Consider the following 26330-nt stretch of genomic DNA (forward strand, 5'->3'; position numbering starts at 1 on the left):
CCCCCATTTTTATATATCTTTTTGTCATTTCAGTTAGGATTCAGGATATGAGTAGATGTCTGTGTTCAAGCCTCCACTTAGGTTTACCATAAAACAAGAAATTTTAAATGCCTTAACAGAGTAGCATAGGACCCTTTGGAAACTTTATCTGTCAAATTTCTATGTGTGTATTTTTTCTAAATAAAAATGGTTATTAGTGTGGGAATGAGTATTTTATTGTTCCCTCAAAAATTCTGTTACTTCCCAGGATGCTAAAGGTGACACGAGTCTATATTAATTCTCCCAGGCCCACTACTTTTGTCAGAAAATATTATTGTGGACATTTCCAGACTTTTACTTAAAATAAAACTACAATTTCAGAAAAATCTCATTATGGGGGACATGTCCATCAAACAATTTTCTTGTCACTAAGTACTCCATAAATACACTTAATGGGCAACATTGAAATAGCAGTAGAAAACCTAGCACAAAACTAGTTATTTATGCACTTATCTTGCAAAAATGTTTTCTATTAGATTTCTCTCTTCTTGAAAAAAGAGCTAATAAAAAATCCCTATTACTATTTGCAGTGCAGTCTTTGCTGATAATATTGTCCCAACCTTGACTGTCTCTCTCAATTGGTAAATAAGCCCAAATGGAATTTTCACATCTCCTATAGTAACATATTCTTTTATGACATTTCTGACAAAAGCTTTGCAGGATTTTGTGTTATGGATTCCTAGTTGAGAAGACAATAGAGGCACAGAAAGCAATAATAAACACACCTCCAGTAGTAGATAATGGCTTTCAAAGTGTGCTATATTCTTTTGAATAGAGATTACGTGTGTAAATACTGCAGTTCAGAAGGCAGAATCAGAAATAACCGCAATTGAGGACAACAGAAGATGATTTTTGTAAACAAACAAAAAACTTAAGATTTTTTTCACAGAAGATGAGTATCACAGCAGATAAAAACCTATCATGTAAACACTGAAGGTGCTGGATGAAATAATTCCCCCATATCATTTCTTCTAAATGTTTCCCAGGGAATTGTAAATTTTATGGGTCATGAAAATTGTCAAAACCAACACCTCAATTATAAAGCAATATCAGCGGTAGAGGACAGAGTCAAGAGCCCAGAAACATATCAGAAAAACTCCATACAGCAGAGCATATGTCATAGGCATTACCTACTCATCCTTCAGGTGTGGATAGCAGACCTACTGTGTGACTGTCAACGTGCCAGGTGCTAAAACAGAGGACTAATCAGAAATGGTCTTTCTCAGGGTGCCTGGGTGGCTCAGTCGGTTAAGCATCTGACTTCGGCTCAGGTCATGATCTCATGGTTTGTGAGTTTGAGCCCTGCATTGGGCTCTGTGCTGACAGCTCAGACCCTGGAGCCTACTTCGGATTCTGTGTCTCCCTCTTTCTCTGCCCCACCCTTGCTTGCACTCTGTCTCTCTCTGTCACTCAAAAATGAATAAACGTTAAAAAAAATTAAAAAGAAATGGTTTTTCTCAAGGATCCTACCACCTAGTGCAGACAGGGGGGACAGCTATGTTGATATAATTACAAATATCAACATGGGAATTGGTAGTAAATTTAATTTGAAAATATCTATGCACAAATTTTAGGTGTCCCTCTAAAGCTTTTTCCCCCTGAAGCTAATTATATTATTATGTGATTGTTTCTATGACATAGTTGAATGTAGGCACGCAGTCGCAGAGGAGAGAGTGACAAAAAGCATTTGGGACATTTAGAGATGCGACTTCATAAAGATGGTAGAATTTACAGTACAAATGATGCAAAGGGGGGCATTCTCTGCCTTTTTTTCTATAAAGAGGTATATAGAAATAAAACCAGTTGCACATATTTCAAGTCTTCAATCAGTTTTTGATATATTTACATCATCACAGTCAAGATAATGAACACTTTCATTATCCCCCAAAGTTTCCTTGTGCCTCTTGGTAATCTATCTTTCCTTCTAACCTCCATCTCCAGGCAACCACTGATTTGTTTACTGTCACTATGGATTAGTTTGCATTTTTCTAGGATTTTATATAAATGGCATCATCCATTATGCACTCAATTTTGCCTTGCTTCCTTTCCTCAGCATGATTTTGAAAGTTATCCATGTGATTGTGTGTATTAATAGTGTATTGCCTTCCACAGCTAAGTAGTAAGTAAGTGGCCAGTTCATTATAGATATACCATAATTTGTTTTCTATTCACCTATTAAAAGACATTTAGGCTGTTTCCAGTTTTGTGCTAAACTTCTAGGAACATTGGTGTACAAATCTTTTTGTGGATGTATTTTTTTTCTTTTCTGTTTGGTACATACCTAGAAGTATAAGGGCTGGGTGGTATATATTAACTTATTTTGAAACCAAGAAGTCATTATTCAAGGTGGCTGTACCATTTTATATTCTCATCAACAATGCATGAGTATTCTAGTTCCTCCACATCCTTGTTAACACTGGAGTTTTTTCCATTAGAATAGGTGCATAGTTATACATTATGTGGTTTTAATTTGCATTTCCCTGACAATTAATAATGTTCTGCATCTTTTTTAAGTGCTTATTGGTCATTTGCATATCTTCTTTCATTAAATATACTTTCAAATCCTTTGCCTGCTTTTGGTGGATTTTTTATTGTCTTAATATTGAGTTGTAATGTTTCTTTATGGACTCTGAATAAAAGTCTTTTTTTTTAAATTTTTTTTTTCAACGTTTATTTATTTTGGGGACAGAGAGAGACAGAGCATGAACGGGGGAGGGGCAGAGAGAGAGGGAGACACAGAATCGGAAACAGGCTCCAGGCTCTGAGCCATCAGCCCAGAGCCTGACGCGGGGCTCGAACTCACGGACCGCGAGATCGTGACCTGGCTGAAGTCGGACGCTTAACCGACTGCGCCACCCAGGCGCCCCTGAATAAAAGTCTTTTGACTGACATACATGTTATGCATTTTTTTTTTAATTTTCATTGAAACCATTGGAATAAAAGCTGAAAAAACAAGACTTGGGGGGAATATTGTGTATCTAGAAGTAACTTGGTTCAAAGTAGATGGCTATTAAATAGCTTCAGAAAAGTATACTCCTTAAGGAGAGAAAATAATAGGAGAGAATGTTAATAGGAATTCTGGGTACAGAAACCAAGTAGAAAGCATCTAAATTTTTGGAGCCAGTTATTCTATTGGAATGTGGATGTATTTTAAAAATAAAATATGATCATTCAATATTACAGAGGAATTTCTTTCTTTATGTTAAAGTACATAGTCTACCGTGTTCGACCCTCTGTAAAATCCTTTTGCCTGTTTTTTATTCCATTGACCCTCCATAGTAACTGTATTTGGATGAAAAATGCATCTTTCCGGCAACACTTTTTTTTGGTGCTTAATTTGTATACCATAAAGAAGTTATACTTTGATAAATTCAAATTTCGTATTGTAAAAACTAGAAGGGCAAACAAAAACTGCTTTAAGTGGTTGAAACAGAAAAGATAAAAAGGCTAAAAAAATCATTTTTTCCCTTTTCCCCAAATTGTTTTATTAAATCCTTAATAAGAATTATTATTTAGTTTTAACTGACCCAGATTCCTCCTTTTGTCTTTTTTAAAAAATGTTTATTTATTTATTTTGAGACAGATAGATTGAGAGAGAAAGAGAAAAAGAGAGGGGGAGGGACAGAGAGAGAGAGAGAAAGGGAAAGAGAGAATCCCAAGCTGGCTCCCTGCTGTCATTGCAGACCCTGACATCAGGGCTCAAACTCACACTATGAGGTCATTACCTGAGCCAAATCACGAGTTGGACACAACCGACCGAGCCAACCAGGTGCCTCTTGTCTTTTTTTTTTTTCCACAAGCCTCCCTGTGTCCCCCTAAGCACACAATAGAAATATGTGAGTAAGTGTAATAATGGTCCAATGACACAGATGAATCAGAAAACTATAAAATGTGGGAGAGTACATAGACAAAAATATTTCATGTTCCCCTCAAGACCTGACTGGGTATGTGTCTTTAATACCAGTACAATTTAAACCTACAACATTCTCAACATTTCTCTTTTCTATCTTCCTTACTGAATTAGATTCAATTATTATTAAAAGCAATATTGGTGCTATAAAGCAAAATTGGTGTTCTATACTTCTGTCCTATTTGCTTGGTCAATTCCCAACATGTTTCACTCCAATTGTCTTTTTTGAACCCATAAAAGAGAAGCTGGAGTCTGAAGGAGAAAATAAGATAAACTGGTTTCACTCTAAAATCATGACTGCTAACTGCAAAGTTAGTGTTTTTTGGAAATCCTACTACATTCCTCCGGTGACTTGTGATAATGTTGCGTGACAAATGGAGTGTCCCTGTTTCTAGTGTCACCCTTGGTCTTACCACCCTCCCCACCTCCCCTGAATTCTTTCCTCTCCTTCCTTCTCCTCTCCTCACCTCTTTTCTTTCCTACCCTTTTTTATTCCAGAAATATGATTAATTAGCTCTATGCCCTTGGGAATGTTACTTCTCTTTGCCTCAGAGTGTTCATTATTAAAACCGGAATGATATGAGTAACCTGCTGTATGATGTTACAATGAGGATTTAATGAGTTAATGCAAGTAAATTATTTTAAACAGAACCTACCTTATAATAACTATTCCATAAATATTTTATTACTTATTTTTCTATGCACACCCTGTGGGTATCATAGAGTTCTATGTAATTAAATAGTATATTCTGATCATGTTATGCACTAAATGCTTGTGTCCCCCCAAATTCATATGCTGAAAATCTAACTCCTAATGTGATAGAGTTAGGAAGTGGGTCTTTTGAGAAGCAATTGGGTCTTGAGGGTGAAGCGCTAATGAGTGGGATTAATGCCCTGATGAAAGAAACCCCAGGGAGATCTCACTTTCTCCACCATGTGAGGACAAAGTGAAAAAACAGATGTCTAAGCAGCAGGGAGTGGGCTCTAACCAGACGCTGTCTTCCAGTGTCTTGACCTTGGACTTTTCAGCATCCAGAACTATGACAAAAAAATTTATTGTTATAAGGCACCCAGTATATGGTATTCTGTGATAGCAGTCCGAACCAACTAAGATGTATTATAGTTGCGATGATTCTCAATCTTATGTCCATCAATCATAATCATTCTATTGAGCACTAAATCCATATATAAAGCCGCTTGCTTCACATCTCCTTTTGCTATCCAATGGACATCACAAATTTAACATATAGACAGAGGAACTCTTATGTTCCAAAGTCCTACCACCAAGCAAGTGATGTGATACCTCTCAATTTTCCTGACTTGGTAAATGGTGTCTTTACTCATACTGTGCAAATCAGAAATCTTTTTTCTCACACATGCAATTCTCAACCCATTGAAAAATCCTATCAGTTGGAACTCCCACAAATGTTTTAAATTTATCCATTTCTTTCCATGTCCATTGCTATCACTGTCATGCAGACCATCACCCGCTCTTATCCAGAATACAACCACCTATTGATCTATTCATTCTACCTTTTGTCCTACCTTGTAAATTTCATACAACTGTCAGATTGATATTCTATTATTACACACACTTCATCTCTTTCCTTTAAAAAAATCCCTTAATTGTATTATAATTGAATTAAGATTCAAATAGAACCTGCTACCATGCCCCACCTGATTTTCCTTCTCTCTAAAAGATAATTTCAAATCATTTTGCTTTTTCCTGGAATCCATTGGACATCAGCAATTTTGACTGTTTCTCAGTTCTTTAAACATGTTAAGTACTTTCCCAGTGCAGAGACTTCACACATACTATTTCCTCCCAATGAGGTGATTCTCCCCAAATCTTCACCTGATGAACTCTAACTCAGCCTTTATATCCCAGCTTAAATATCATTTCAGAGAACTTTTTCTTAACTTCAGGATCTAAATTAGGGCCTCCTAAAACTCGATAAGGACATCAACTTTTTTTCCCTTATGGCATTTATCCTAATTTGTAATTTTATAATATTTACTTTTGTGTTGTTTAATGACTATCTCCCCTTCATGTATAGGAAAGACTTGAGAAATAATAGATGACATCAATGGAACACATAAATACAGTGAAGGAAATGTAATGTGAGGAGAGATAAGGTGAACAGGCATAAGCATAATTTATTTTCCTAAAGTAGGGAAGTTAACCAATGGGACAGAAAAAAAAAGAAAGAAATACATGGATATATATCAGTCGCGAATAATCAACATTTATACATAGACTGGCAAATTATTAAATTTCTAAGAAAAGAGAAATGCTCACATATTCAGGAACGAAGACATATTGTCTATCCATAAGGATGAAAAGTTTTGTCTAACTTCAGATTTTTTCACTGCAACATAAACACCAGAAGACAAAGAAAAAATGTCTATAAACCTGTGGGGAAAACAATGTGAATGTGATCCAATAATAATATATCCAATGGATATGAGTTTCAAGTATGAAGGCAATGAACGTATCTCCTGAAACATCACCCAAATAACATTTAGTGACTCTTGGATATTTTCCCCACTGGCCAAATGCATCTAATTCAGTGTTGAATTAGATGCAGAACGCCTGAAAAGGAGAAAATATGGGTGAGCATTTAATTAATTTTCACACAGAACTAAGACTAAACACATGTGGGAATTGAGATTATAGAACAGAATATAGTTGTATTACACCTTGACAATGTAAAAATAGTAATATAAATAATAACATTTGGCAGGAGAGATGAGAAGGTGGGAAGAAGTGTAAAAGGACCAATTTCCTCATCATTTCTGTCCTCAGTAAATACTTAGCACCTGGAAACCGTGCTATAAAGTTTCTATCAGGAGTATTACAGTCTAGTGAAGGAACAGAGACAGAGAGCACATTTAAAATGTAAATAATTTTATTTAGTGGACAAATGCCTCAAAGGAATCAAATCAGGATAATGAGATAGAGAGCAACAAATATGGGAAGGGAGAGATAAGTTAGTTAGAGCTTCAAAGAAGACGTCTATGGAAAAGAAATTTACTGTCCACAAGCCTAACCTACTGTTAAAAATAATAATGACTGTCCTCTTCATGTTTTGAACTATAGCTTCTCTCATGTTTTTAAAATGCTTTCCCTTGAGATAAAGACATATTTTAATTTTTTTAATGTTTATTTATTTTTGATAGAGATCATGAGCAGGGGAGGGGCAGAGAGAGAGGGAGACACAGGATCTGAAGCAGGCTCCAGGCTCTGAGCTGTCAGCACAGAGCCCAAAGCGGGTCTCAAACCCACAAACCATGAGATCAGGACCTGAGCCAAAGTTGGATGCTTAACCAACTGAACCATCCAAGCACCCCTTTTTAATTTTTGTTAATGTTTATTTATTTTTGAGAGGGGAGATAAAGATATATTTTTAAAAATACATCATTGAATCACTCAGTTTTACCTCAGATTCAGTTTTTTATGTTAAATTCCACTAAAATTATAATAAATACTATTTAACAAAATAGCATGTGGAGATTGATACTTATAAAAGTTTCTACCTATTTATCTACCTCTGAATGTCTGTTTATCCTTCGCGTGATGACTGAGTTTTTACATCTCTATCACAGAGAAAATTAGGAATATTGCTTACTCACTTTAATGATGTGGCTTATGGATTGTGCTAGAATTTCTTAAAATAAGCAATTTTATAAAACAAAAGGTATATTCTATTACCCATTCTCCCTGGAAAAAAAAAAGCCTTTTATAACTCTTTCCTATTTGCTAACATGCTACAATGCGGCTAACACTTTAAGTCCAAATAGCTGATTTCATGCTATATTTTTCTATCTTTATTCACCAGGGTTAACCTTGTATGCTTTGTTTGAGAGAGGAAATGGATATTCTTTTTAGATATAAATTTTTTTGTCAGGAAAATCAGTTTGAGGAAAGCAATTGACAGAACTTTTTGAGCTCAATTGTCCTATTCTTGAACCAGTTTCATATTCATAAAAGATTTGGCTCTAACTTAAAATAAAAAGTGGCAAACAGATCCAGTGACAGAAAAAATGCTCATCTTAGGATGCACCTGCTCTAAATAGCAAAACAATCATTGTAGAATAAAAAACTTAGTTAAGCCATTATGAAATGCTTTCTATTTTCTGTGCTGAGCAGCCTTAGAGTCAATGTCTCATGTATAGGGTCACTCAATGAAACTGGTGTTGAATAAGAATGCTGAGTGTTTCCATATACCTTATATTGTATATTTACATCATAGACAAACCTGGTGACTGTGTTTTAAATGAAGACAAAAAAACACAGACTATGAGATAAACCTAGGCTTATTAGCAGTTATATGTTAACATTATCCTATCAAAAAGTTTAAAATGCAAACAAAATATAAGTCCAAAACTAAGACTCCCTTTGCTGTTTCTGGATACCTTTGCAGAAAAATAAGAAATTTTGCAATATGTTGAAAATTCATAATGGTAGAGAAGGCGCTAATCAAAAATAGTTAATAATAATTAAGAGAAAGAAAGCTAGGGAAAAAAGCGCACATAACTAAGTTGGTCCCTCTGGATTCCAAAATCGATAAAGTAACAGTCTATTTGTGGATATTCTTTGCATCCTGTCTGGATGGTTTTTGTGGTTCTGAAATTATACAAAGCAGGCCATACAAATACGCACACATACACGCACTTTGTTATTAAAATATCTTCAAAAGAAAATTATAAGACAATTATGTCTTAATTGGAAAAATCAAAAGAAAAGGAATATGGGAAATGAAAATTCAAAACAAGAAGGAGAAAGAATAACTGCTCTGTGTGGTGTATCACATTCTCGAGAAGAGTCTGGGTCAAATTTTATTCTCCGTATTGGTGTTGTTTCAGTCCAGAAAAATACTTTTTTCATAATGTGACATATTTTTTAGTTGCAATACATAACAATTAAATGACATGTCAATAGGAAAGTCACAAACAAGGAATGGCAGTTCATTCTGATGTCATTAATATATGACTCCGTTGATTCTGCAATTTTTGTCAGCCTAAGTGACATAATTGATTGGATCTACTCAATTTTTGGAATGTGCTAACTTGATGACTGGAAAAACCGGGCTGGTTATGTTTTCCAACTGCAGTTTCTTTTAATAGAAGCGTTTGTTGAACCAGACAGCGTCAACTCCTTTGAGGCAGGATCAGCACTAGTGTTTCAGGGGAAAGAAATTTGTTTGCTTGAGAAATCAAGGAGGGGAGACACACAGCCATGACCCAGAGCCAGAAAAAAAGTGTCAGGAATCTCATATCATAAGGTAATGGAGACAAACTGTAGCTACAGTCATAAGGCTTTTTGAATTGAAGGGGTCTTTCTTGCCAGAGGATGAATTTAATGGGTTCACCTGCATATACATTTGTACTGCCTTGTTTCAGAGAGCCATAAAATGAACCCTATATGGCAATTGAGCCTTTCAGAGAAGGGAATCATTAGTATTAATGATCATGAATGAAATTTGATACAGTAATATTGAGTAATGCTTTGGTTTTTCAGAAGCAATTTTTAGGAATTTTGTTTAATTTTTATAGTGGCTGGAGCAGTGTCTTTACACATATTCAATGAACAAACATGTAAATAAATGAGTAAATGAATACAAAATAATATCAATACTTTTTCATGATCTACCATTCAGATCTACTCTATTTCTTTGTTTTTAGTGGATGTATGAATGAACAATTCCAACCACAAGAGGCCCCATCTGCTTTTGAAAATTCCATAAAAATATGTATTTTCTCCTGCTGGTTCATTAACTGTAGTATCTTCCCTTGTCGATCTCCAAACCATTTGGCCATATCCAACTAGTTAACTCTTCTGTCAGACTGTGGCTCCTTTGCCTTTCACTGCTGAAGCATCTAAAGCATCTATTATTCTCAATGTGCAGCAGCATGCTTAGTTTAATTCCAAAGATTCTTAGAAGTAGAATTGTGTTTTTGGTTTAGGTGTTTTTCTTGAAAACAAAATTTCTTATCATCCTTCATTGCTCCCTTCACTGGGGATCATGGCACAGCTCTGAACAATAATTTGACCAGCCATCATGGTGGTTTGAAGGAAGCTTACTGACAGTGTTATGATTTCAAAACTCAGGAACGAATTCTGAGGATTCCGATCAGGTTTGGAGAGCAATCTATAGACTCAAAATTCAAGGGTATGTTAAGCCTTGATTTCAAGTTCCTACTTGGGAGGTTGGCAAGCACCTTTTATTTCTTTTTTTTTTTTTTCCTTTTGCTATACAATTACTAAAATATTTATTACAGAAAATATTTAAAAATGCAATTAACCTCAAGATTTTGAATTTAGGTATATATGACCAAGATGTGAATAACAGAACAGTATAACATTAGCTCATTAAAGGTATTTGGATAGCTATATAGGTATATAGTTGTAGATGTAGATATGGATATAGCTAGATATATAACAAAATTATCCTCTTGGTAGTGTTTTTAAAGTTTTAATTATCATACCTCCACAATAATGTTGAATACTGTGATGAAAAGCATCTTTTTATTGAAAGTGACTATAGTAAACAGTTCCCAAATCCACCAGGAAATACAACAAGACCAAGTTAATTTAGTTCAGGGATGCCAAAATGTTCTCAAAGCAGAAAAACCTATTAATTTAAATCATCATATTAATAGGTCAAATGAGAAAATTATCTCAGTAAATCATAAAAAGTCCTTTGAGGAAATTCAGTATAGTGTACAAAATTCTTAATAAGCTAACAGTAAAACATTAGCTGAAGCCAATAACCAGCGGGATGCTTAAAGGTAAATGCTAGAATTAGGGTGGATGTCTACTGGAGGGAAATTTCAACTTCTTGTCTATAGGTCCCTAAAGTCCATGAATGAGCATCAAAGAGTCTGTGTATTGGTGAAAGTAAATATAAAGTAAGTACATATACATATACAGTTTTTGTAGATTTGCATTTTTCTGGGGTGCAGGTTCATATCTCTTACCAGATTCTCTAATAGATCCAAAGCCAAAAGTGTTTAAAGATGAAAGAAAAAAAAGACCTAATAGGATATCTTTCATTACTAATTTTTAAATATTATTCTTTCTTTGAAAGAGCCTTGTAATTAGACAAGAAAATCAAATAGTATGATCTTTGCATATTTCCCTCAGGGAGCTCATTTTCGTTTAAGGGTAAAATAAATGGACTATAAATCTGTCAAATTTCCATAAATATTCTTTCTCTTGTCTGGTCTTTGGATAAAAGTGTGATAGCATATCATCTGAGATCATCTTCTCCGAAGAGAACATAAAGTGAGGAATTCTGAATTCATAAGTGATCAGTGATCTCTTATGTTTCAGCAACTATAGGATCAGGTTAGTCAATAGCCTTCCATAAAATATTAGACAACAAAACAAACCAAGAGGGCTTCTTGGACTTCTCACAATGGAGATGAAAAAGAACTATTCCTTTTGGGTGGATTATTTAATAGTAAGATTGTACCTTGTATGTTAACTAACTGGAATTTAAATTAAAAAAAAAAGATAAAGATAAGATTGTGCCTACATTGTCCATGGAATGTTGACTCTGAAATCATACAAAAGTGTATTTTTCTATATTTAATTGCATATTAATTACTACGTGTAAAAACTGATGTATAACAAAAGCAAATAGATTCTTTCATACTGCTACTAATAAAGAGAATCATATTCCAGTAGTTTCACTCACCATGCAATTATTGATTTGCCCACTTTTCCAGGCACTGTGTCAGTGACAAGTAACATTTTATATGTCTTTTTAAATTTACAAAATACTTTCACATGCACTATCATTATCAGCCCCAGATGAGATGATTCATTATTGTTATGATAAGCATATACATCTGCAAAAGATTCCCCACTAATATGAATTTAAAAAATTATGAAAGAATTCTAATTTCCTTTATGAAGCTGCTTTCTGGCGAAGTTATAGAATTTTGTTTATATTTCTACATCTCTCTAGCTCACTCCATGCACTGAGATAATTGCCCTATGCTTGTGGGCCAACCATACCTCAGAGAAGACTGTTCTGGAATGGCTGGATTGTATCAAGTCATACATCACTTCATTCTGCATTCCTGGTAGTAAATCTCACTTTAATCTTCTCATTAGAAAGAAACCCAAAACAGGTGTAACCTCCTCAAAAAATTATTTGCTTCACCTTTTATTCCAGAGGAATTTCTGAGGCCTTGTTCAATATAGCAAAATCTTTGAGTGTTGGTTTCAGGCATCAGGTGATTCTAGGGTTAGACAGGAAGCCCCTTCTCCAGATCGTTATATGATCATCTGCTAAATGTTGATTCTCTAATACTGAGGAAATTAGTTGGTTGGTGTTTTCTATTGGTTGGCATATTATTTCTATTTCATCCTGTTAAATCTCCATCTCTAAAGAGGGCCTCACTGACCCCATCTGCCCTCTAGGAACTCTGTTGTACTTAGGATCCTTTTTGCTTGTGTCAGATTTGCTACATGATGTTTATCACCCCAAAAGAAAGAATTATTCCAGTTTTGATTCTTTTCTTTTATTTAAAAAAAAATTTGATGTTTTATTCACTTTTAAATAACTTATTTAAAAAACTTTTTTTAGTGTTTATTCATTTTTGAGAGAGATACAGAGTACGAGCCCAGAAGGAGCAGAGAGAGAGGGAGACACAGAATCTGAGCAGGTTCCAGGCTCTGAGCTGTCAGCACAGAGCCTGATGTGGGGCTCAAACCCACAAACCGTGAGATCATGACCTGAGCTGAAGTCAAACGCTTAACTGACTGAGCCATCCAGGTGGTCCTGTTTTATTCACTTTTGAGAGAGAGAGAGAGAGAGACGGAGTGCAAGTGGGGAAAGGACAGAGAGAGAGGGAGACATAGAATCCAAAGCAGGCTCCAGGCTCTGATCAGAGCCTGACATGGGGCTTGAACCCATGAACAGTGAGATCATGACCTGAGCCAAAGTCAGATGCTTAACCGACTGGGCCACCTAGGTGCCCCAAGATTTTCTTTTTATATTGTATCCTTACTTATTGTATCTGCCATCTTATAATATAGCCACAATGTCTGGCTTTGCTGTCATCCTTTAAATGCCATATATCTTAAGGGGATGTTAGAATTGTTGCCATTTCTTAGGGTGCAGCTAGCAGCTAGCACTGAGTGGCTTGTTTGGAAAGGCCTATCACCCCAAACTACAATTCACATCAGGCTGGATACTGGCAAGGCACTTGTGGTAGCTTCTTCTGAAAGCAGACCCTGTGACAGAGTGTAGTGGTGGGATATGGAAAAGAGAGGAAGGAGAAAGGAAAGATTGGGCAAAGGGACAAGGTGAGCTATGATACAGGCCAGACAACACTTTGGCCTGCTCCATAGGGAGTGCTTGAGAAGGAATGTCTCATTGGTGTTATCTCATGTTGGGCCAACATGACCAGGCCTTTATAACCTAGCCTCTGTCAGGCATCGCATATGGACCACCCTTGGGTGACGTGGCTTGTTCTAGCCAGGGCAATCTCTGAAGGGTCTGATAAAGCTCTCAGTAGTTGAGACAATAAGTAGTTCCTTCAAGTTGGAATCTATGTACTGCATCTACGTGTCCATCCTTTGTAATACCATTCTGGGTAAAGACACATGTTATGGCACTATTAACCTACTGGTGGGGAGGAAAGAAACATATGCAAATGAAAACACAGCTGATCATCTAAGACTGAATCTGTGTCATTGTAGCTCATGATTTGTATCCCAAATTCTTACGTAAATGATGCTGAATGAGTATGTTATTGGGCCTGAGAGTTGTTACCTTTATTTCAGTCTTGTACACTTTCCATAGAAGTCTGAAGAAAGACCAGTTCAAATTGATCTAAGAAACATGCTGTTTACAAGCCTGACCAGTAGTTCAATACCCTTATCACTGAGTCAATAAAGAATTGATGACACAGGTAATTATGAGAACATCATGGCCCTAAAGCCAAAGCTATAAAGTGTGTCAATAATTCAAAAGTTAAAGGCAGTGGAGGTCCAGATTTAAAAGGCAGCAAAAGGTAATAATAAATACTAACAGTAAGCAAAGGTTGTGAATATATGGCTAATATAAAATATTTAAACACATGTATCAATGTGCCTTTTTGAGTAAAATTGGATCAAATGAGTAAGTAACATGTACAAATCATTTTTCCTAATATTTAAGGCAGTAGAATTCAGATCTGCCTCTGGAGAAATACTTTATGCATTTATTTTCTATATTTCACTAAAACAAATTATAGCTTTAGCTTTTCACTCAGAACTCCCATTGGGAACAGTGTGCTTCATAGGAAAAAAAAAAATTTGGATGTATTTAGAGACAAAGCAAGAGGATGAAAACAAGGTCTGAGAGTACAGTGAGCCAAATCCTGCCTTTACAGGCATTGTAAAGCCACCATTGCCGCCAGCATCGATGGAGGCCACTCCAGAGCCCTTTTTCAGGCAAGGTTCCTACCGAGGAGCATCTCCAAGGGAGGTTTGGGGAGCCTGCCCATGGCTTTTAGGAAGCCTGCAGCTTCTTTGTGCGATCTGAATAAAACTAAGGCTATCTAATTATGGAGTCAAATGTTTTGGTTAAATGACACACTCCTTGTTCTAATTATCACTTATCTCAAAGGGGAGAGCTTCACTTTACAAAGGGCAGGAAGAACAAGGTTAACTTCCCCTCCTAAAACTCTCCCGCCATTGATGAGAAAACACACAGCTGGAGTCTGTACCTCAGAAACTGGCACTTAAGGGCAGTGTTTATCAATGTAATTTGTTGCTTTTCTTAATCAAAATTCACTCAAAACTAATGGTTGAACTCAGAAAAAAGGAAAACCACGTAGTCACTAAAATTTAGATGATTTGTATGCTGGATGTTTGAGTTCTGGACCTAAGATACCTAGAAAGAAATTGTTAGTGAATCCCAAATTGGTCAGAGATTAAATATGAAAAAAAAAATTGTTTTAAAAATGGAAAAACTGTTTAATACTTAATTAAATTATTTCTTATATGTCCTGATACAAATTAAGGCAGTAACACCTTAATGACTGTCTCTCACATGCTAATAAACATTACAGCTTCTATGAATAGATCCAAGGGCAGGCTGTACTTTTAATTCCAACCTTCAGCTAAGTAGCACCTTAAATGCTTTCCTGCATTATAATGATCTCCAATTCTTAAAAGTATTCTCTCTGCTGCCAGCATGATTTTCACAAAGCTTATCTTCTATTCTAATTTGGCCAGGAGCAATAGGTTTCCTGTTTGAGTAGATTCTCCACTGCTTCCTCATTTTTAATTTTTTTCTGTAAACGTTCTGCAATGTTGAATTGGTTAAAACGTTTTTCTGAGACATCTCCTGATTCATTGCTTTATGAATCCTCATGACTTCTCCTGGATCAATGCATTATAAGCTTGGTAAAATTTTTGCCTTCTCTAAAAATAGATAATTACATCAATGTGCTATTTTCATATATAATTGGATGCTGTTAATATCCATTATTGCACCCCAGAGCCTATCTATCCTCAAGAAGTCTGCAAATCTACTCTCAACACAACAGCTTTTGCTCACATACACCCAAGTGCTTACTAAATAGAGTCATTTTAATGTCCCCCCATCACTGCCAACTCATCATATTTGGAATCATTGTTGGATTCCATCATGTCATTAAATGTTCCTAATAATTATAGATTGTTTCATTTCTTTCAATGTTCATATCTCAATCTACGACAAATCATGTCTGTTTTGCTATAAGTGACCTTGATTGGCAAGGTCACAATTCAAAGCAGAGAAAGACAATATGGAAAGTAGATAGGTCTGCCAGGATGGGACAGACACTTGAACACAAACAACTAGGGGTGAGAAGGAGGTCTAAGAGATGGTAGTATGTGGTATTCCAGAGTGTCTGGTGGCAGAAAATAAGCATGAATCCATGCAGGCATCAGCAAAACTCGCTAGGGAATCATATGGAGATGCCAAAGGATAAAGATAGTAATTGGCTATAGAGAGGCTGATAAGAAAAATGCCAAAAACAGTGCATATAGACTTCCTTCTAAAGAATATAGTATGAGAAGTGGGAGGGAGAATGATTTTCTAGTGGAGATAACTGACAAACACTGCATTAGCCATTTGATGAAGGTCAACAGTAATAAGTTGTTTTGATTTATGTACCTTTGATGTTTGTGCTTTTTCTCCTCGAGACTCTTTTTTTTTTTTAATGTTTATTTATTTTGAAAGACAGAGAAAGAGAGCTCACACAAATGAGTGGGGGAGAGGCAGAGAGAGAGGGAGAGAGGGAGAGAGAATTCCAAGCAGTTCTCCTCACTGTCAGTGTAGAGCCCAACACAGGGCTTGAACCCACAAACTGTGAGATCATGACCTGAGCTGAAATCAAGAGTCGGATGCTTCACCAAATGAGCCAACCAGGCACCCCTCTCCTCAAAATTTGTAACCCCTGTCTAACCATGAGAAAAACATCACACAAACCCAAATTGAACATTCTATAAAATATGTGACCAGTATTCCTCAAAACTTACAAAGTTATCAAAAAAAAACCCAAAAAACAAAAAGAATAAGAAACTATCATAGGGTAAAGGATCCAAAGGAGAGATGAAGACCAAATATAATGTGGTATTTTGGATGGAATCCTGGAACAGAGAAAGAACATTAGACAAAGGCTAAGGAAATCAATCTGAATTAATTATAGGTTTTAGTTAATAATAATGTGTCAATATTTCTTCATTAGTCATGATAAATGTATCAGGGGAAAAGTGAATGCAAAAATGCAGAAACTCTCTGTAATATTGGTGCAACTTTTCCATAAACCTTTAATTATCCCCAAATTTTTTTAAAAATTAAAAATTATGTCGAGTTGAAAAATGCAGAGGAAATTGAGAAAAATATTCAAATAGATATCAGATGCACAGATCACAGAACAAAGATAAGAACATTGGGCTGAATGTTGGGGCAGTTGGCATAAGGTTGAGCAAGGGTTTTGGTTAGAGGACAGGAACCTTTTTTCAGCAATGGGCCAGACAATACTTTCAGCTTTGCAGAGCACATAGTGTCCTTCACATCTACGGAACTCTGCCGTTAGTAACATAATAGTAGCCTCATACAATTCATAAACAAATGGGCATGGGATGCCTGGATGGTTCTGTTGGTTAAGCGTTCAACTCTTGATTTTGGCTCAGGTCATGTTCTCACTCTCACGGTTTGTGAGTTCAAGCCCCACATTGGGCTCTGTGCTGACTGCATGGAGCCTACTGGGGATTCTCTCTCTCCCTCTCTCTCTGCCCTCCCCCATTCAGGCTTGCTCTCTCTCTCTCTCTCTCTCTCTCTCTCTCAAAATAAATGAATAAACTTAAAAAATGGACATAATTGTTTAATAAAACTTTACTTACAAAAATAATAAGTGGGCTGGATTTCATTACCGGGTTGTGGTTTATTAGCCCCTGGTCTGTAAAGACAAAGGTAATTAAGGGTAGTAATTAATTGGGATAATAACAGAGAAAACAGGACAAGAACTTTGTCACTGGAACTGGAATTTAAAACAGGGCTTGATTAAATGAACACATGATCCTAATTACCTGAGCAGTGGTACAAATCAGAGTGATTTAAGAAACTACCTCTATTGTGGGTTGTCAGAGTTGTTGAATCGAACTCTTTAAATTCCCATGAAGACATGATCTGCTCCAGAGGCTTTACTAAGAGGACTAACAGGTGCAAAGTCTAGACCATTCTCTCTGACCAGTAGCCAGAAAACAGATTGCTCTATTTTGCTGACCAGGCTCAGTCTCACTTCCAGTCTATAGTCAACCACATTGATAAAACGCCATTATTTTCTACAAAATCTTTTTGGTTTATTTCTCAGAAATCACAACTCATTGTTTCCTGAAGGACACAAGACAGACCAGTGTTTGTCTTGTTTGCTCTACAATTTAAGGATCTAAGAATGGGTCAATGCTCCCTCAAAGATTGAGTTGGTCTTCGCTCATTTTGTCTGAAAATGAAGGATTTATAGATTAAAAGCATCAACTTTTCTTTGGATTCCACAATCTCGAAAAAATAATAGACGTAAACATTCTTGCTACATTTCCTAGAAGTTTGACATACTTCAGGGCCAAGGTGGATAGAATTGAATGAGAACTGACAAAGATCAGAGAATGTTATTTCAAGGAAATAAAACAAATTGATTGAAGGTCAACATGTTGTCAGAACCCAGATAAATTCAGGCTGAACCCACAGTTTAGGATGTATTGGTCTGATTATTTTACCAAACAAGTTTTTAAAATTTTTATCCCCATGGTTTGCTTTTCATTTGCCCTTTTTGTTGTATTATACTCTCCTTTAAGGGCACTTGTAGACTTCTCCCCTCATCACTCTATCTGAGAAAACAGACAGTTGTTGTTATTTAGTATTACAAGACTGTACTGGAAAGGAGGGGCACTCACATGGTTTACGATCAGGAACTCTTTTTATTCCTCAAATGTCTTAAGGTTAAAATGGGAAAAGCTTACAGTGGTGGAAGGGTGGAGGGTTCAAAATAAAATGCATCTAGTAGAAGAAGGAAAGGTTACTAAATCCCGGAAAATATCAAGAAGTGGGTCATAGCACTTTCAGTGGGGTCAGCAATCTCCCAGGGTGTCTGCAAAACACTGGTAGAAACTTTCTAAAGAAAAGTTCGAAACTAGAATTCTAGCTGCTTTGCCAGGCTCTCAGCATTCTTATATCTATTTCTGAAAAACTCACTGGCCAGAGTTAGGGGGATGTGGATTCTAATTACAGATTAATTTCCAAGAAGCTGAGCATCCTTGTTTAAACCAATTTACACATTCTAGAGTTATCTTACTTTATTAAGACATTTAAAAGTTTAAACTATATCAGTGATTTCTAATTTGACAGCATACTAGTATTAGTTAACATTATATCATGTTGTCAACAGCAGAAATCAAAACTTCAGCAAAAAATAAGATTTACTGGGTGAATATTAGAGTTGATCAACATTGCTGCAAAAGATACACAAACAAACCACGGGAGGTGCATGAATAAGAGCAGCTCTGAGATTCTCAGTAGCTGGAGTTTATGGATATTTTTTCCCCAACTCGCTGCCAATAGGATGACAGCCTCAGGCATCTTCAGTTTTTGGTTTATTCCATTCAGACTTCAAATTCTAGAGAATGAGAATCTAAATGGCCACAGTAGGCCAATAGTCTACCATTAACTGAGTCAGCTATGACCAAAGGTACAGGATCGTGGTCCAGCCCTGTGAGAACCCAAATAAACTATTCTTCCCTACACTTAAAGATTCCTAAATTAACATGATTCTAGTATGATCCATCATCATGTACAACCATACATGCACTCACATCCCTTCTACTGGAGACAAGCCATTTTTTACTCCCAGTTCCTGAATTCACATTTGATGTTCTGCAGTCTCTGTTGTCGTCTACATTGCTGATAAACCATTTCAGATCTGTCTCCTTTTCATCCTTTTCAGCACCGCTGCAGTTTTAATTCATGTATTTTATTTTTCTTCATACACAAACACATATGCTCCCAGGGTGACCATACCCCCAGCTTTACTGACCTATGTGTAAAGTATCTTCTTTGTCAGAGGTGAATTAGGATTAGATCTATGTCTTAATTGTGGCTAGTGAGTGGTGAGAAGACAAGTCCCAGAGGTTCCTTGGAAAAGTATCCTGCCTTTAGATACAGTGAGTAAGTTATTTTATCTTTTACTCTAGTGTTCCAGTGCCTAGATGTGAGGTTCAATGTGCTGAAAGCCATTGGCTTCCACCCGAGTAGAAAGCTGATGTAGAGAGGTGAGAGAAGCAAGATGACCCAAGGGAAATGAAGCAAAGCCTGCTCTACTTCAAACTTTCTATTATGTGATTTACTTAAAATCATTTTACGTGACTTGCAGCTGAACAGATTCTAATTTGTACTCTAGTTTCTGACTCCAAAATATTTTAGTAATGCTTTTTCTTCCTCTATCTGTCTTGATCAAATTTACGTTTTCTGGATCTATGAAGAAAATAATATTTTCCTTTTATAAATATACCCTACAGATGATAGAGGAATACAAGAAACATGAATATTAACATGTGTAATCTGTTTTGTTATGGCAACCCTGAAATTACAGTGTCCTTGAATTTGCAACCTGAGGTACGGATGTGATTTAATACCTCCACTACCCTTTCTATATTACACATGGATTCACGTGGCAACTTTACTTGCATGGACAAGCCAGGGAAGACCTTAATATGAAGAATATGAAGTCTTGGGGCGCCTGGGTGGCTCAGTTGGTTAAGCGACCGACTTCGGCTCAGGTCATGATCTCGCGGTCCGTGAGTTCGAGCCCCGCGTCAGGCTCTGTGCTGACAGCTCAGAGCCTGGAGCCTGTTTCAGATTCTGTGTCTCCCTCTCTCTGACCCTCCCCCGTTCATGCTCTGTCTCTCTCTGTCTCAAAAATAAATAAACGTTAAAAAAAATAAAAAAAAAAAAAGAATATGAAGTCTTGACTATTGAGATGGTAGAACAGGAGACAGCCAACAGGAACCACTCTTCTTCTGGATATTTTTGTACAATACCCATCATATTTACTCTGGGTGGTCAGATTCAGTAACCTCAACAAATATTCCTTCTTCATGATTTCTCCATTTACATTAGGAGTTGCATAGGGGCGCCTGAGTGGCTCAGTCAGTTAAGCATCCCGCTCTTGATTTCAGCTCAGGTCATGATCTCACAGTTCATGGGTTTGAGCCTCAGGTCGGTCTTTGTGCTGAACAGTGTGGAGCCTGCTTGGGATTGTCTCTCTCTTTCCCTCTCTGTCCCTCTCCCATTTGTGTGCTCTTTCTCTTTCTCTCAAAGTAAATAAATAATAATAAAAAAAGGAGTTACGTAAAGCCAAGTCACACTTTCAGTTACTCCAATTCAGAGAAACCATAATTCTTTTGCATAATAAAATCTTTAGTCTGGTACAACCCAAGGAATTTAAAATTTTCAAGGTGGACTATTAGCTATAATACTGATAGACACTTTGATACCCTCTACCACTGCTCCTTTGTTCGTAACACTGGGTTTATCTCTAGGGTATAGAAATAGATTATCTCTATGAGAAAAACAGCACCCTATCATCCAAATGTATTGTCCCCCAGCTTCCAATAGGCTTTTCTATTATTTTGAGTACCAGTTGCTTACAGCTGATGGATAGAAAATAAGACCAGTGAATCTCAGAAGCAACAGCCCCTTGTTTACTTCCTTTATTTTGAATTGGTTTCTTGGTTGGATGCAGAGTATAAAGCATTGAGTAATTTCATGGATGAATGATATTGACAGCGGCAGGGAAAGTAACTTCAAATCTAGATTAGGTGTCTATTTGGTGAGGACAAATCTTTGCTCCTTTCATGACAGAAAAGGTCACATGTAATCAACCTACTACCAGAGAGCTGCCTGGGCTCCTAATGCATGATGTTATATTATGGATTCAGACTTGGTCTCAGCAAGAGGGATGGCCAAGCCAAGCCCGGTGAGATGCAATTCCATATGGTTAGACCTACAGTTCGATCCCATCTCTCCTCCTTTACCCACTTTGTTTCTTGGGCTTAATGTACCAACACTGGCCTGGTTGGGAAAGAAGGCTTATGGACATCCACAGAGGCTCATTCTGTCCTTCTGAATTTGGAGAGGCTATTTTGCAATAGTAGTCTTTTGGCTAAAGATACAAATATTTTAAAACTCTTTTCAGTACTTTTCAAGACATCTTCACTGAAAACCTTTGGTTCTGTTTTTAAGTCTTATCATTGCAAGCCAATAATTTTGTAGCACTGCTATAAGTCCATTCTTAGATCTTCAGACACATGCTCTTTCACCAAAACTCCATCTCACAAAATCCTCTAATATTGCTATTCAAAGTCCTTTATTAGATATCTGACTGAACTATCAGTCACTGTCTAAGAATCAGTATATATCTTGACCTGAGGCCATCTCAGGCAAAGTGAAAAACAAGGTGCAGTTTTTGAAGATCTGCCAATGGAAAGATTTTTTGTCTCCCTCATTTGATAACCCCTGAGAAGGGACTTAACACTGCTGCAAAACACATATGGCTAGGGCTACCATACTGTGTGATGCCATCCCTAAAGCAGGCTCAAATTTTTCATCTTCTTCAACTGGTCATTATACCATGAAGTCATAACGAATAAGAGGTGCACTGGGGTTGTGTTTGAGTAACTGTTTGAGGCTTTAGGTTCTTTTTGGAGCTATTTATGAATGGCATGCTTTTGGGTGTGCTTAGTCAGAAGGTTCAGAAAACATCTGGTCTGTGTTGCCCTTTAAGTCCAATGGTCACATGCTCCCTTAGGACCAGGGGCTCTTTCTTAAGGAAAACAAACAAAACAAAAACAAACAAACAAGCAAACACAGGTCCTTGTTAAATAATTCCTGACCTCAGCATTCTCAGTTTTACTACCCTGCTCTAAGTTCAGATCATGTGCCACGTAGTATTCTAGTCTGTTGCAGATATATCGAATATGAACTTACTAATACAGAACTTGGGGCAGAAAAACCAGATCAGTAGCCTATCTTAGGTGGAATATTAGTTGACTGTTTCTACATTTTAAAAAATCACCCAAAAATGTAGTGGATTAAAACAACTACCACTTATCTCACAGTTTCTGTAGGTCAGGAACCTGGAAACAGCTTAATTGTGTCTGTTAGTTCAATGCCTTTTGTAAGACTGAATCAAGCTGTTGTCCAGGGTTATGGTCTCATCTGAAGGTTTGAATGGAGGGAGAATCTGCTTCCATGGTCACTCATGTAGTTGTTTCTAACAGTCAGTTAATTGAAAGCTATTGGACTATGGGTATTAGTTATTTTCTGGATGTTGGCCAGAAGCCTTCTTTAGTTCCTTGACACGTGGATCTCTTCCAACAGCAGTTTGCAACAGTGTATCTGGCTTTATGAGAGTGAAAAGATGAGAGAGGAAGAAGAAAATCAGAAACATTTTCTGTAACTTAATCATGGGAGTGATATGCCTTCAATTTTGCAATATTCTATTTGTTAGAAGCATGTCACTAGATCCAGTACAGACTCAAGGGGATGGGATTAAAAAGTACTTAAAAAACCAGGAGGCAGGGATCATTGGGAACCATTCTAGAAGGTGTCTACCATAGATGAATGACCTCCATTAAATCATAAGACATTTTTGTTCATCTGACAAGTGGAAGAAGGGCATCCAGATATGGTTATCATCCAACTAAGCACAAGAGATATTAAGTGTTCTTTTTCATCAAAGAAGACATAGGCTGTGTCTTTCCTTTGTAGTGCATATCTCAGACCAGCCCAGATCAATATACCTCCAGGAACTTCGCTGAGGTTACTGTGTCCTATATTTGTTGTGAGATTTTTCTCCTGTCTACCATTATCCATAAATTTTTGAAAAGTCTGTCGGGAATTTACTACTCATGTTTACTTAGTTCTGTCAGGATTTCATCATTAACATAATAAACTAGTCTAATGTCTTGGAAGGCTCCAAGAGATTAACCTTTCTATAGCTTAGATTGTGGCAGTAATAAAGTGGCAAAACCTTATTGGCATAGTGTTCCCACAGCAGGTGAGAGAGCTTGGCTTTGTGTAGTCTCTATGTGTTGGAAAAAAAGAAAAATGTGTTTGCTAAGTCAATAACTGTATGCTAAGTACCAAAGGGCATATGTGGAGCAAGAGTCACAATTAAAGCCATTCCCTGCTTAAATTAATGATAAGAAGATTTATTAACTTAGACCCACCAGACTTCCCTTCAGGTCAAATCAGAAAATGCATCATTGCTGTTGAAGAAACGAGGAAAGGTAAAGCACTTTTGAAAGATTCCCTTAAGAAGGGGGGGGGGGGGAATCTACTGGAGTTTAATAGTGTACAAGAATGAGATGGGCAAAATATCATATTTATAGTACAGAATTCATAAAATTTATGCCTCTTAATGTTTTTAAATTCCTTCCTTTACTTTTGGCCTTTCAGGGTCAGTTAACCTTACCCATGAGTAGCATGGAACTCAGTCTAGCATGGAACTGTAGCTGTTTGTTGAGCACAGAATATAGTATCTAAGGTAGGTTATTGTGTCTATTGTAATATATTCTGTCTGATACAAATTTCAGACTTTTTCTTCTTCTTCAACACCTTCCAAATTGTCTGTAGATGTTGAACAACATATGAGAAAAAAATACATTTTCTTATGGATTGCTATTCAATTGTGACAAGAGAGTTCAATATAAGATTGCAAGAAGATGCCATGTAAAGATTTTTGTAGGTGTGTTTCAGTTAATATTGCTACATGAAGAAACACTACAAGGTATTGTGGCATAAAACAATCACTTAATTATACGGATTCTATGGATTAGAAATTTGTAAAAAGTCATGCTGAAGACAGAATATATCAACTCTCTGAGCTCTGAAGCCTCAGAAGGGCAGATTTCAAAGGCTGAATGTGATTTAAATATGGAAGCTGAAATCATCGCGATGCATCTCCACTCACCTGTTGAGAGGTTGATGATAGTTGTGGACCAGAACTTCTACACGAGGCTGTTCCATATGATTTTGCCACTTTCTCTAGTTTGGGCTTCCTTGTGACATAGTAGCAAGTTCTGAAAGCAAGTATCTCAAGAGAGAGGAAGTGGAAGCTGCAGCTTTCCTAAGGCTGAGGGTTTGAGACCAGCATAGTCCAGATTTGGTGGGAGAGGATATGGACCCCATGTCTCAATGGTAGGAATGTCAAGGAGTTTGAGGGCCATATTTTTAAAAAATTTTTTTTTAATGTTTATTTTTGAGACAGAGCATGAATGGGGGAGGGTCAGAGAGAGGGAGACACAGAATCTGAAGCAGGCTCCAGGCTCCGAGCTCTCAGCACAGAGCCCAACGTGGAGCTCAAACTCACGGACTGTGAGATCATGACCTGAGCCGAGGTCGGATGCTCAACAGACTGAGCCACCCAGGCGCCCTGAGGGCCATATTTTTAAGCTGCTACTGGAAAGATATGATTCTTCAAATTTTCTGGCCCTTCTCTTATTTTGATTTTATTTATTTTTAAGAATCCAAATCTTTCCTCAAAAATGTTCATATAAGAATCCCAGAGAATTTAATTTCTATAGTATTAACCCAATAGTTGTACTGAGTAAAGCTGTTTATTCAGCTGAGCCACATAAATTCCTTGAGTTTTCTTCATCTTGAGCTAAGAGTTTTTAGTTGTGACTTCATTGATTTCTTATTTTATCATTGTTCATAAGCCTGAACAGTTCTATTTTCCACTTCTCATCAACCCTTAGTCAGGGTGCAGGGTTCAAATTTAAAATAATCTAGAAGCTGAAGTGCAAAATCAAAGTTGGAAAGAGCAGATTCTACCTACTCATAGGAAATTCCAGAGAATTGCTAATCCATACCATAAAAAATCTAAGGAAGATATTTCCGATGGTTCTAAACACCTACGTGTTTCTGCAAAGCTTCCCTCTTTGTGGAAGAGAGGGAACAGTGAACAGAGAAGATATCATTATTGGCTAGCACCTAACTGAACCACCTACACTAGTGTGCCCTATATCAACATCTTTTATTCAAGGTATTGACAATTAGTTTCACAGGAACCCACAGAAACTGGTGCTGACTGATTTAGACAAGAGAGAATTTGTGCAATGTCATTGCAGGAGTTCATGAAATCAAAGGTATAATGCACCAGGATCCTGGGCATCTCTGGGTTCATCAGCAGTGGAAGTGTCTGCATTTCTTCTTCTGAGGGTGCTGCCATTCAACTGACTCAGTTGCAGATACATCCAGTGGTCAAAATTCTTAAAAATTACTAGCTGTGTGTACTATATAAAAATTACCCAGGGCATCATTTCATTTTCAGGGGAAATTCTCTTTTCCTCCCTTATTCTAAGGGTGAGAAATTACTACAGGGGCACATAAAGAATAGGAATAGAAAGTTTTGCTTGGGTTAGTAGTCAAACTTCTCTTTGGAGTTTAAAGAGCAGGAGCAAATGTCAGGCAAAGGTCCTCCTCCAGGAAAGTGGAATGCTGCCAGTCCTAAGTTTAGTACCGCTGCTATCATATTTCTGCCAAATTCGGACTTGGGCTGAATCCAGAGGCTCCTTCTCTAGTTGATGGGTCTAGTGTGGTTCTTTATGTTCTTTGATTTACTTATCATCGGCTGTTCCCTGGTATGCATGCTTTTCCAGCCTCTGCTATATTGCTTATAGTGCTACCTATATACATGTAAGTGTTACATTCTCAGTGAAAAACAAATGAATTAATGGGGATAGGAAATTCAGAGAAATTAATTGCTGGGACATAATGGGGCTTTTTGTTTATTTTATTCTCTGTGTTTGTTGTAGCACCCTAAAATTAAG

The sequence above is a fragment of the Leopardus geoffroyi genome, chromosome A3, assembly GCF_018350155.1.
Source record: "Leopardus geoffroyi isolate Oge1 chromosome A3, O.geoffroyi_Oge1_pat1.0, whole genome shotgun sequence".
In the NCBI taxonomy this organism is placed as follows: domain Eukaryota; kingdom Metazoa; phylum Chordata; class Mammalia; order Carnivora; family Felidae; genus Leopardus; species Leopardus geoffroyi.